The sequence below is a fragment of the Anabas testudineus genome, chromosome 10, assembly GCF_900324465.2.
Source record: "Anabas testudineus chromosome 10, fAnaTes1.2, whole genome shotgun sequence".
NCBI classification, from domain to species: Eukaryota; Metazoa; Chordata; class Actinopteri; order Anabantiformes; family Anabantidae; genus Anabas; species Anabas testudineus.
The window spans coordinates 1,745,072-1,757,249 of NC_046619.1; the positions used below are offsets into that span (position 1 = coordinate 1,745,072).

General features: G+C 37.6%; 1 long non-coding RNA gene across 1 annotated transcript; it reads right to left on the bottom strand.

Moving 5' to 3' along the window:
- Positions 1 to 3,345: 3,345 nt before the first annotated feature.
- LOC113160743 lies at positions 3,346 to 3,766 on the bottom strand. Its single transcript, XR_003298710.1, has 3 exons — positions 3,734 to 3,766; positions 3,548 to 3,574; positions 3,346 to 3,412 (listed from the first exon to the last, which is right to left on the bottom strand). It is a non-coding gene; the product is annotated as an uncharacterized LOC113160743 (long non-coding RNA).
- Positions 3,767 to 12,178: the final 8,412 nt, after the last annotated feature.

A 12,178-nucleotide genomic window follows, 5' to 3' on the forward strand; every position in this document is an offset into this window, starting at 1 on the left:
GTTAATGACATGTATAATGACATCATTCCTTTTTAATGAAAACCTGTTTTCACAGGCCAACAACAAAACAACCAAAAAATGATAATATTTTCCTTCACAATGAAAATGCAATCTTTCAACTATTAAAAGTCCATGCCTTGGAGCAGAAAAAGTGCATAAGACAGCATTCATTCATATTTTTAGTGAATAAACTGGACTAGACTAAGAACTCATCAGCACTGTGTAAAAAGGCTCAGAGCTGGTTGTACTTTCTGAGGAGGCTCAGGTCTGTTAACATCTGCAGCACCATGTGGTGCCCAGTGTCATATTCTATGCTGAGGTCTGCTCGGGCAGCAACATGAAGGTCGCAGACACTAACACTGATCAGGAGGGCTGGATCTGCGCCCTCTACATATTGTAGCTGAGAGAGGATGCTGTCCAAACTCCTCTCAATCCTAGACAATCCCTCCCACCCACTATACAGTGTGCTGCTGGACAGAGGAGCATGTTAGGCCTGAGACTGAGTTCAACATTAAGTGCTTCACAAAGTGCCACAAGAGAACATTTTTGCCTGTGGCAAATAAACTGTGCAACCCTTCCCTATGGGGGTCGGGAACTGAACTGACTTGTCTATTATTATTAACCCATTTCATCCATCTTTTAATTTTCTCTGTATATATTAAGTGTATGTATTGCTGTTTTGTTTTTGTGTTGTAGATTCATCTGGGATTAATTTGAGTTTTTGAATCTTGAATGTTGAATTATCTTTTATTAGAGAATTACATTTGCACCCAGAAACTTTTAATGGGAAAAGTTGTATAATACATGGATAGATGGGTAATTTACTCTGTCATATCTTTGGTTAAGCAAACTTTGTCTTGCAGTAACCAATCAATACCAAGCAGAATGACCAAATTTAGAACAAAAGGAAACATTTTATTACTGTTAATAGCAGGTATTATTATTCCTGAGTAAGTCTAGGTTTACAATGTGTAAGTGCATCCAAAATGCAATGGTTAGACCATATTAAAAATAAATCCAGTGCTGCAATAGGCACACCACCAATGATATACAACGCTTATTAAAAATGCAATTAACTAAGCCCTGGCAGAATAAATAATGTCTGAAAACAGCACAAAATATATGCCCACATGACAGAGTTACAATAAACAGTCCAAACAAGACAAACAATATTTTTATTTTTTGTTAGATTTTGATGGAGACATTATTGAAAGCCATCTGAATATATTAGTATTGACATGTAAATAGAGTTGTCAAGTGGTTTGTAAAAGGAGCATAACCATTATGAAGTTTGTTTTTTTTTCCAAACACAACAATTAGGAATCATAAGTAAAAAAAAAACAAAAAAAAAAACACTTTGCCCTGTTGTTGATGCGAAATGGAATGGTGCAGCTCTTTAGGGATAATCAAAGCAGTTGCAGCTTTATTTGAAGATCAAACCTTCTTGGCACTTTTGGTTGTCTTCCAGTCAGGATTTAGAGTACATCATAGTACAGAAACAGCACTGGTAAAGGTCACTAATGATCTTCTACTAGCATCAGACAATGGTCTACTCTCTATACTCGTCTTGTTAGATCTTAGTGCTGCATTCGACACTATAGATCACAACATTTTATTACACAGACTGGAACATGTCATTGGAATCAAAGGAACTGCACTAGAGTGGTTTAAATCGTATCTATCGGATAGATTTCAGTTTGTACACGTTAATGATGAGTCTTCCATGCACAGCAAAGTCAGCTATGGAGTTCCACAGGGATCTGTGCTTGGACCGATTCTTTTCACTTTATATATGTCCCCTTTAGGCAATATTATTAGGAAACACTCTATAAATTTCCATTGTTATGCAGATGATACCCAGCTATACTTATCTATGAAACCAGGAGAAACTAATCAATTAGTCAAACTTCAGGAATGCTTAAAAGAAATAAAGGCCTGGATGACCTCCAATTTCCTTCTCCTAAATCCGGACAAGACAGAGGTTATACTGTTTGGGCCTAAAAATCTCAGAGACACTATGTCTAAACACATTCTCACCATTGATGACTTAGTTCTGGCCTCAAGTAATACTGTAAGAAACCTCAGAGTTATCTTTGATCAGGATATCTCCTTCACTTCATACATAAAAGAAATCTCTAGAACTGCCTTTTTTCACCTAAGAAACATTGCTAAAATTAGGAGCATCCTGTCCCAAAGTGATGCTGAAAAACTAGTCCATGCATTTGTTACTTCCAGACTGGACTATTGTAATTCCTTATTAATGGGATGTCCCAATAACTCATTAAAGAGCCTCCAGTTAATCCAAAATGCTGCAGCCAGAGTTCTGACTGGATTTAGCAAGCGAGATCATATTTCTCCAACGTTAGCTTCTCTCCATTGGCTCCCTGTTAAATCCAGAATTGAATTTAAAATTCTTATCCTAACTTATAAATCCCTTAATAATCAGGCTCCATCTTATCTTAAAGACCTCATAGTTCCTTATCTTCCAAGCAGAACTCTCCGTTCTCAGACTGCAGGTTTACTTGTGGTTCCTAGAGTTTCCAAATGTAGAATGGGAGGCAGAGCCTTTAGCTACCAAGCCCCTCTCCTGTGGAACCAGCTCCCAGTTCAGGTTCGGGAGGCAGACACCGTCTCTACATTTAAGACTAGACTTAAAACTTTCCTTTTTTATAAAGCTTATAGTTAGAGATGGATCAGGTGACTCTGAACCATCTCTTAGTTATGCTGATATAGGCTTAGTCTGCTGGGGGAACTCTACTGATAAACTGAGCTCCTCTCCTCTCTCCTTTCTCCTGTATCAATGCAAATGCCACCATTGCATGTCATTAACTTTGTGTCTTCTCTCTCTTTTAGTTGTGTTTCCTCCTGTCTGTCTCCCTCTCTCTGTACTTTTCTGCAGGTATCCTCGGCCTGGAGCTGTACATCTCCAGAATCCAGTTCATCTGCCCAATGTTCTTGCTGCTTGTTGTTGTCTTTATTGCCTGCTGTTCTTTTCTCTCTTCTCTTTCCACTCACCCCAACCGGTCAAGGCAGATGGCCGCCCACTATGAGCCTGGTTCTGCTGGAGGTTTCTTCCTCTAAAGGGAGTTTTTCCTCTCCACTGTTGCCTAAAGCTTGCTCAAATGGGATTGTTGGGTTTTCTCTATAATTTTTTGTATAAATATTTTCTGTAAGGTCTTAAACCTTACACTGTAAAGTGCCTTGAGATAACTTCTGTTGTAAATTGGCGCTATACAAATAAAATTGAATTGAATTGAATTGTATGTCAGCCCATTGGAACACATGGAAAAAGCATTTGAATTATTTGGGTTGACGTAATTCCCATCACTCTTGCTAGTACAGAAACCTTCAGTGGATCCACCAGATTGGGCTGTGATAGTGGGAGTTGTTCTTATGAGGTTGGCTGAAAAAGCTGAAATGTGAAAAATGGTTTTAAGTCAGTTTAATCTGAATTTTTTTAAATTTGAATTTCATCAGATTCTCTTACAAATAAAAGTTGTTTTTGATTTTGTTGAATATGATAAAGTAACGCATGTTATAAACGTACCCAAACTGACAATGATCAGACTGAGACCTTCCAAGAGACACTTGGTCAGCGTTATGTGAAAATCACATTACAACAATAAATAAATGAAGAAAAGATATGTTACAATAAAATGGTTTTTAACATGTAATTATTTTACAGCAACCAGGTATATATGAACCCTTTATGTACTTAATCAGTGTTACTTACCTGCAGTCAGAAGCCTGGACATGTTTTTACTGTGTGGATAAAAGTCACATCAGTTCATTTGTTTAAGCCTGACAAGGTTTACAACTTTCTTATATGGACAACCAAACCTCAAAAAAAAAAAAAAAAAAAAATCACAATATTGTAATAAAAACAATATATTCAAAACAAAACAAAATAAAAATGTATTTAACCTATTACAGTACCTGTTGGTTCCTTTGAATAAAAATGTCTGCAAAATGACTTAATGGCCTAAGTCAAAAATAAGACAAGGATTTAATTTGACTAGAAGATGTTACAGGACTTCATATAGTTCTCAATCGTTACTATCACTCATAGTACTTTTTTCCTTTATTAACGAACAATACTCTAATATTTTATAATCATTTTTTAATTAGTTAAAAACATCACTGTACTGTATCTCAGCATGGCTACAATGCAGTCGTAAAGGGGTGTCACAGCTGTTGTGATATTAGGTAGAACAGCACGACTTTGACTGTGATAATGCTTTTATTGTAATACCATTTATTATTGGACAGTAATAATAGATAACAAGTTGTAATTTGTTAATTTAATCAGTTGTTTGGCTTCATCAACACAAGCATTTTGGCAGCTGGACTGACACTTTACTGTAGCATACTCCTACCCACTCCCTAGCCTACTAACTAATTAGTTAACTCCTTTACATGTTACAGTAAGTCATGGGCAGCTGCTTTCATCGTGTCTGTTTAGTGGTAACATTATTTGTGAATAATTACTCCGCAGACAGACTCAGACACGATGAAAGCAGCTGCCCATGACTTAATGTAACTGTCACAAGTAAGGAGGGGGACGAGGCAGGAATGAACTGAAACAGGATTTATTAGGTAACACCACAAAAACCAGGGAAACTAAGGGGGGTGTCAACCGACACTACAAAACAGGCAGGGAAACACGAAGACAAAGTGACAACGTAAAACTACCAAAATGGCTGAAAACAAAGTAACAAATCAGGAATCAAAGTACAAAACAAAACCACTGCTCAAAGGCAGGAAAACACTCACAGGAGAAACAGGTAACAAGGTCCAAAAGTTCAGAGGGGGGAAACGAAGTCCGGAGAGTCCAGGGGGGGAAGCAGACAGGGCTGAGGAGGACGAGCAGGAGCAGGCAGGGTTGAGCAGGACGGTTTAGCAGGCATAGGAGACACAGGGTGGACACAGGTGGGGGAACGACGACGAACTGACAGAGGGGAAAAGGCAGAGGAGAGTTTTGTTGGGAGAAGGGGACACAGGTGAGTCCAATGTTCAGCTGATTGCTGTGAGTTGGTTAGTAGGCTAGGGAGTGGGTAGGAGTATGCTACAGTAAAGTGTCAGTCCAGCTGCCAAAAAGCTTGTGTTGATGAAGCCAAACAACTGATTAAATTAACAAACAAATTACAACTTGTTATCTATTATTACTGTCCAATAATAAATGGTATTTTAATAAAAGCATTATCACAGTCAAAGTCGTGCTGTTCTACCCAATATCACAACACCTGTGACACCCCTTTACGGCATTGTAGCCATGCTGTGATACAGTACAGTTATGTGTTTACCTAATTAAGAAATGATTATATATTAGAGTATTGTTCGTTAATAAAGGAAAAAAGTACTATGAGTGATAGTAACGATTGAGAACTATATGAAGTCCTGTAACATCTTCTAGTCAAATTAAATCCTTGTCTTAGTTTTTGACTTCAGTCATTTTGCAGACATTTTTATTCAAAGGAACTAATAATTGAGATACAAGGTACAAGGCAAAGACAGGGTTATCAAAAATTGATCTTACCACTATACTATCCAGGCTATCCAAGACTATCCAAATCAGTGTCTCTGTGTCCTGAATTCACTGGAAAACAATGTATTTTAAAATATAATATGACCTGGATGAAGGCAGTTCCCTAAGTCTGAATTTTCTAGATTTATTACACACCTGGGAAATAACAAACATAGAGCAATATGTGTTTTACAAAATTCATGTTGCTCAAAGGATTCACCATAGACATGCATTTCTGCTTTAAACATATTAAATCAAAAGATTACAATTGTCAGTCAGATAAATCCATATTTACTGACCACCAAATGTGACCAAGACCAAGGAGATGGTTCTGAACTTTAGGAGAAATGGAACCGGCTTTAATACAATCTTTATTTTGGAAAAGGACTTGTAGTACTACTAGTGGAGGCAATCGTGGTTTGTTTTTGATTTGTAAAAAATCTTCAACAATTTTTGTGGTTGTTATAATGAAGGTAATAGTCAGAATTTACATAGTTTGCTATTTCATTTTATAGAGAAACATTTGAGTTTTGTAGTATTGAAACATATACTGATTTAGTGAACCAGCCATGTCTCACAATATGAGCATTTCTCCTTTTTCCCAACATTTCTTTGTAGACACACACAGTTAAAAAGAAGGAGCCAACTTCACCATCAATACATTTGTTTAACGTCATCACTTCATCATGAGACTCTTTCATTACATTGGGTATGTACTGTATATTTAAACACATTTTGTGGGTATTAAAGGATTCCTTTTTTATATCTGGTGTTTGCCCTGTGGCATCTTAAAATGAAAATGTGCATAAGAAGAAGAATTCTTAGAGAAACTTTAACATATAGACCCAGTGTAATTTCTTTAAATACAATTCAAACCAAAAAAGGTCTATAATAAGGTCACTTCCTAATTACTATTGGTAATAAGGAAGGTGCACTTCAGCTGCACCAATATAACAGACAGACACCTGTTAGTCATCCATCAGTCACGGCTGAGAGACAGTATCTGCTTCTTTCACTTGTATTGTTGTAAGTATATTTTATTTCTTAATCACTACATAACATATGTTTCTTTACGTAAACTGCTGTACCTGCTGCAACTCTATAAAACATGTTCATATATTTTAGGTGGCGCTGAACCAACAGGTACTGTAATAGGTTAAATACATTTTTATTTTGTTTTGTTTTGAATATATTGTTTTTATTACAATATTGTGATTTTTTGAGGTTTGGTTGTCATATAAGAAAGTTGTAAACCTTATCAGGCTTAAACAAATTACCTGATATGACTTTTATCCACACAGTAAAAACATGTCCAGGCTTCTGACTGCAGGTATGTAACACTGATTAAGTACATAAAGGGTTCATATATACCTGGTTGCTGTAAAATATTTACATGTTAGAAACCATTTTATTGTAACATATCTTTTCTTCATTTATTTATTGATGTAATGTGATTTTCACATAACACTGACCAAGTGTTTCTCTTGGAAGGTCTCAGTCTGATCATTGTCAGTTTGGGTACGTTTATAAGATGCGTTACTTTATCATATTCAACAAAATCAAAAACAACTTTTATTTGTAAGAGAATCTGATGAAATTCAAATTTAAAAAATTCTGATTAAACTGACTTAAAACCACTTTTCACATTTCAGCTTTTTCAGCCAACCTCATAAGAACAACTCCCACTACCACAGCCCAATCTGGTGGATCCACTGAAGGTTTCTGTACTGGGAAAAGTGATGGGAATTACGTCAACCCAAATAATTCAAATGCTTTCTACATGTGTTCCAATGGGCTGACATACAACCAAAAGTGCCAAGAAGGTTTGATCTTCAAAACAAGCTGCAACTGCTGTGATTATCCCTAAAGAGCTGCACCATTCCATTTCGCATCAACAACAGGGCAAAGTGTTTTTTTTTTTTTTACTTATGATTCCTAATTGTTGTGTTTGAAAAAAAAACTTCATAATGGTTATGCTCTTTTTACAAACCACTTGACAACTCTATTTACATGTCAATACTAATATATTCAGATGGCTTTCAATAATGTCACCATCAATATCTAACAAAAAATAAAAATATTGTTTGTCTTGTTTGGACTGTTTATTGTAACTCTGTCATGTGGGCATATATTTTGTGCTGTTTTCAGACATTATTTATTCTGCCAGGTCTTAGTTAATTGCATTTTTAATAAGCGTTGTATATCATTGGTGGTGTGCCTATTGCAGCACTGGATTTATTTTTAATATGGTCTAACCATTGCATTTTGGATGCACTTACACATTGTAAACCTAGACTTACTCAGGACTAATAATACCTGCTATATTAACAAGTTAATAAAATGTTTCCTTTTGTTCTAAATTTGGTCATTCTGCTTGGTATTGATTGGTTACTGCAAGACAAAGTTTGCTTAACCAAAGATATGACAGAGTAAATTACCCATCTATCCATGTATTATACAACTTTTCCCATTAAAAGTTTCTGGGTGCAAATGTAATTCTCTTATAAAAGATAATTCAACATTCAAGATTCAAAAACTCAAATTAATCCCAGTTGAATCTACAACACAAAAACAAAACAGCAATACATACACTTAATATATACACAGAAAATTAAAAGATGGATGAAATGGGTTAATAATAATAGACCAGTCAGTTCAGTTCCCGACCCCAATAGGGAAGGGTTGCACAGTTTATTTGCCACAGGCAAAAATGTTCTCTTGTGGCACTTTGTGAAGCACTTAATGTTGAACTCAGTCTCAGGCCTAACATGCTCCTCTGTCCAGCAGCACACTGTATAGTGGGTGAGAGGGATTGTCTAGGATTGAGAGGAGTTTGGACAGCATCCTCTCTCAGCTACAATATGTAGAGGGCGCAGATCCAGCCCTCCTGATCAGTGTTAGTGTCTGCGACCTTCATGTTGCTGCCCGAGCAGACCTCAGCATAGAATATGACACTGGGCACCACATGGTGCTGCAGATGTTAACAGACCTGAGCCTCCTCAGAAAGTACAACCAGCTCTGAGCCTTTTTACACAGTGCTGATGAGTTCTTAGTCTAGTCCAGTTTATTCACTAAAAATATGAATGAATGCTGTCTTATGCACTTTTTCTGCTCCAAGGCATGGACTTTTAATAGTTGAAAGATTGCATTTTCATTGTGAAGTAAAATATTATCATTTTTTGGTTGTTTTGTTGTTGGCCTGTGAAAACAGATTTTCATTAAAAAGGAATGATTTATTTCAAATTTAACTTCTCAACTGAGCTCCTCTCCTCTCTCCTTTCTCCTGTATCAATGCAAATGCCACCATTGCATGTCATTAAATTTGTGTCTTCTCTCTCCTGTAGTTGTGTTTCCTCCTCTCTGTCTCCCTCTCCCTGTACTTTTCTGCAGGTATCCTCGGCCTGGAGCTGTACATCTCCAGAATCCAGTTGACCTGCCCAATGTTCTTGCTGCTTGTTGTTGTCTTATTGCCTGCTGTTCTTTTCTCTCTTCTCTCTCCACTTACCCCAACCGGTCGAGGCAGATGGCCGCCCACTATGAGCCTGGTTCTGCTGGAGGTTTCTTCCTCTAAAGGGAGTTTTTCCTCTTCACTGTTGCCTAAAGCTTGCTCAAATGGGATTGTTGGGTTTTCTCTATAATTTTTTTGTATAAATATTTTCTGTAAGGTCTTCAACATTACACTGTAAAGTAACTTGAAATAACGTCTGTTGTGAATTGGCGCTATACAAATAAAACTGAATTGAAAAATAAAACTGAATTGAATTTGTTTATAATATTAAGGTTTGCTTGCTCCAGAGTTAATGTTAACACAAAACTAAAGTTTGTTTCCATATGAAAAGGTTTAACATTACATATCTGGAGAGATGGTAAAACATGTACAATTGCAGTTAATTTTTGAAAGATTGAGTCTTGGCCATAACTTTGACCCAGTTTTTAATCTTGGCCCACTATGAATTTGAGTTAGACACCCCTGCTGTACACAATTAACTGCACTTTATCTGGCTCTTCTCTTTAGCTCCTTAAGTTTGGAGACAACACAACCATCACTGGATTGAAACGAGTCTGCATAAACTAGATGTAAGTTCTATGGCACGTGAGTGTCATTTCCTTTAGAAACAAAAACTGAGATTCATAAACCACTAGCAGCTTCTTTCCAGAAGCAGATAACCTCCCAAACAGCTTCAGGACACTTCACTATGTTACTCAAGGTAATTAGTTTCATTCCCCTTAATTTATTTTTTTTTTGCTGTACTTTTTTGTCATTGCACAAGGATTTATCCAATATAAATCTTTCCGTCTTGTTATGTTAAGTTAATTCCTTTTTCACACAACTTACTGAACTGAAAACTATTTAATAATATTATAATAACCATTGCATGCGTGTTACTGTGGGTCATGTGTCTGATTATGATTAGACTGATTCTCTTTCTTTTCATTGTAAACTGTAGGTTTCTGTGAACTATGAGGAAGAACATTTATTTATGAGGTAAGAAGAGGTGAGTCATCATGATATGCCACGTTTGAGACACAAACACTAGAAATACTTGAGAGTATCCGTCAATGTTGATTTTTACAATTATTTTTATAATCCAGTTTATTGAGCACATCGAGCTGTCACATCAAATGGATGCTACTGTGGGTCATCTGCCTGTTGCACTGAGAACACCAACGCATGGCTTTTAAACTTTAAAGCAACTTTGTTAAAAAAAATAAGTCAAAACTGTCAACATCCTGTTGTAATTGGTTGTTTTTCATATGGAACATGCTCAAAAGCCTAAATGCCCTTTTTGTTGTTTGTGGGTGTAGTTTTGAAAGTGTCATAAGAATTGAAAGGAGGGACATCCAGATAATATTCTTATATTCATCCAGGTTTTTCTACAGTTGGTGCACTTTGGTTGATTTGTATATTTCTCAGTGATAAAGCTACTAAATGTGTTTTGCAATGATTGAACCTTGTATAGGCCCAGGTCAGCATGCATCAGCAGAGACATTATCCTTCCAGTAAAACACCTTCCCCAGACTCTTCAGAGGAATCCTCTCCATCTCCATCAATTCCTCAGATGCATTTATTATACGTTTAAATCATGAGGCATAGCTCGTCATCCTCAGAGACTTCTGATGACAAGTTATTGTGTGATTTGCCTCTTTATCTTGTACATGTTGGCAAGCATTATGTCTACTGCTGCATCACACATACAATTTGACATGAATAAGACAATTCATGGCTACACAATAAGGAACAAATCAGAATCAGAAGCCTTTATTGTCATTGTACAGAATACAATGAAATTGTAGCAGCCTAGGAGTGGTGGTACTATAAGTCTAAATCTAAATATGTATACAATACATAAGTATACAATAAAAAATAAAGTAATTCTTATAAAAAATAGAATGAAATAAAATAGAATAGAATAAGTTGCAGTAGGTGGAGAAAAACATAATTAACATTAATATAAATATTGTGTGATGGGATGGAGGTAGAGCTGTATTGCACATTGACATATTTTCACATTGTACATTGCAGTTATTGCACACAGAGGTTGTGTGTGTGTGCAATAACACACACACAGAAGTTGTCCATTGGGTGTAGAATAGAGGTGTATGTAAGTCAAGTCAGAGTGGGGTGTAGTTAGTGTATATGTGTGTTCAGTATGGTGATTGCTTGTGGAAAGAAGCTGTTTGTCCTGTTTTGTCCTGGTTCTGATGGACCTGTACCTCCTGCCAGAGGGTAGCAGGTCAAACAGGGCAGAGGCAGGATGGGTGAAGTCATTGGTGATACTGGTCACTCTGCTGAGGCAGCGTGAAAGATAAATGTCCTTCAGGGAGGGGAGAGGGCAGCCGATGATCCTCTGCGCTGTCTTTACCACTCTCTGGAGCCTCTGCCACTCTGCTTCAGTGCAGTGGGAAAACCACACTGTGATGCAGTAGGACAGGATGGTCTCGATGGTTGAGCGGTAGAAGGTTACCAGCAGCTCCTGACCTACATTGTTCTTCCTGAGCCCTCTCAGGAAGTACAGGCGCTGCTGTGCCTTCTTGATGACAGTCTTGGTGTTGATGGACCAAGTGAGGTCAGCCGAAATGGTGGTGCCCAGGAGGGTGAAGCTGTGGACCCTCTTCATGCAGTCAACGTTGATGTAGAGTGGAGGTGGGTCCGCTCTGCACTTCCTGAAGTCCAGCATGATCTCCTTGGTCTTAGCAGTGTTCAGGATGAGGTTGTTAGCCTGATACCACACAGACAGTTTCAGGACTTCATCTCTGTAGGCAGACTTGTCATCCCCAGAGATCACCCCCACCACGGTAGTGTCGTCTGCAAACTTCACTATGGTGTTGCTGGTGTGGCCTGGTCTGCAGTCCGCTGTGTAGAGGGTGTAGAGCAGTGGACTTAGCACACATCCCTGTGGGGAGCCTGTGCTCAGTGTCCGGGTGGAGGAGAGGTGGGGTCCTAGTTTAACTGTCTGTGGTCTGTTTGTGAGAAAGTCCTTGATCCAGGAACAGATGAGTGGGTGGAGTCCTAGGTCAGACAGTTTGCTGACTAGGATGTCAGGGATGATTGTGTTAAAGGCTGAGCTGTAGTCTACAAAGAGCACCCTAGCTTTAGAGGTGGGAAAAACGAGTCTTTGAACTGACTCAGATCCGTGAGTCTTGAACTGTAAA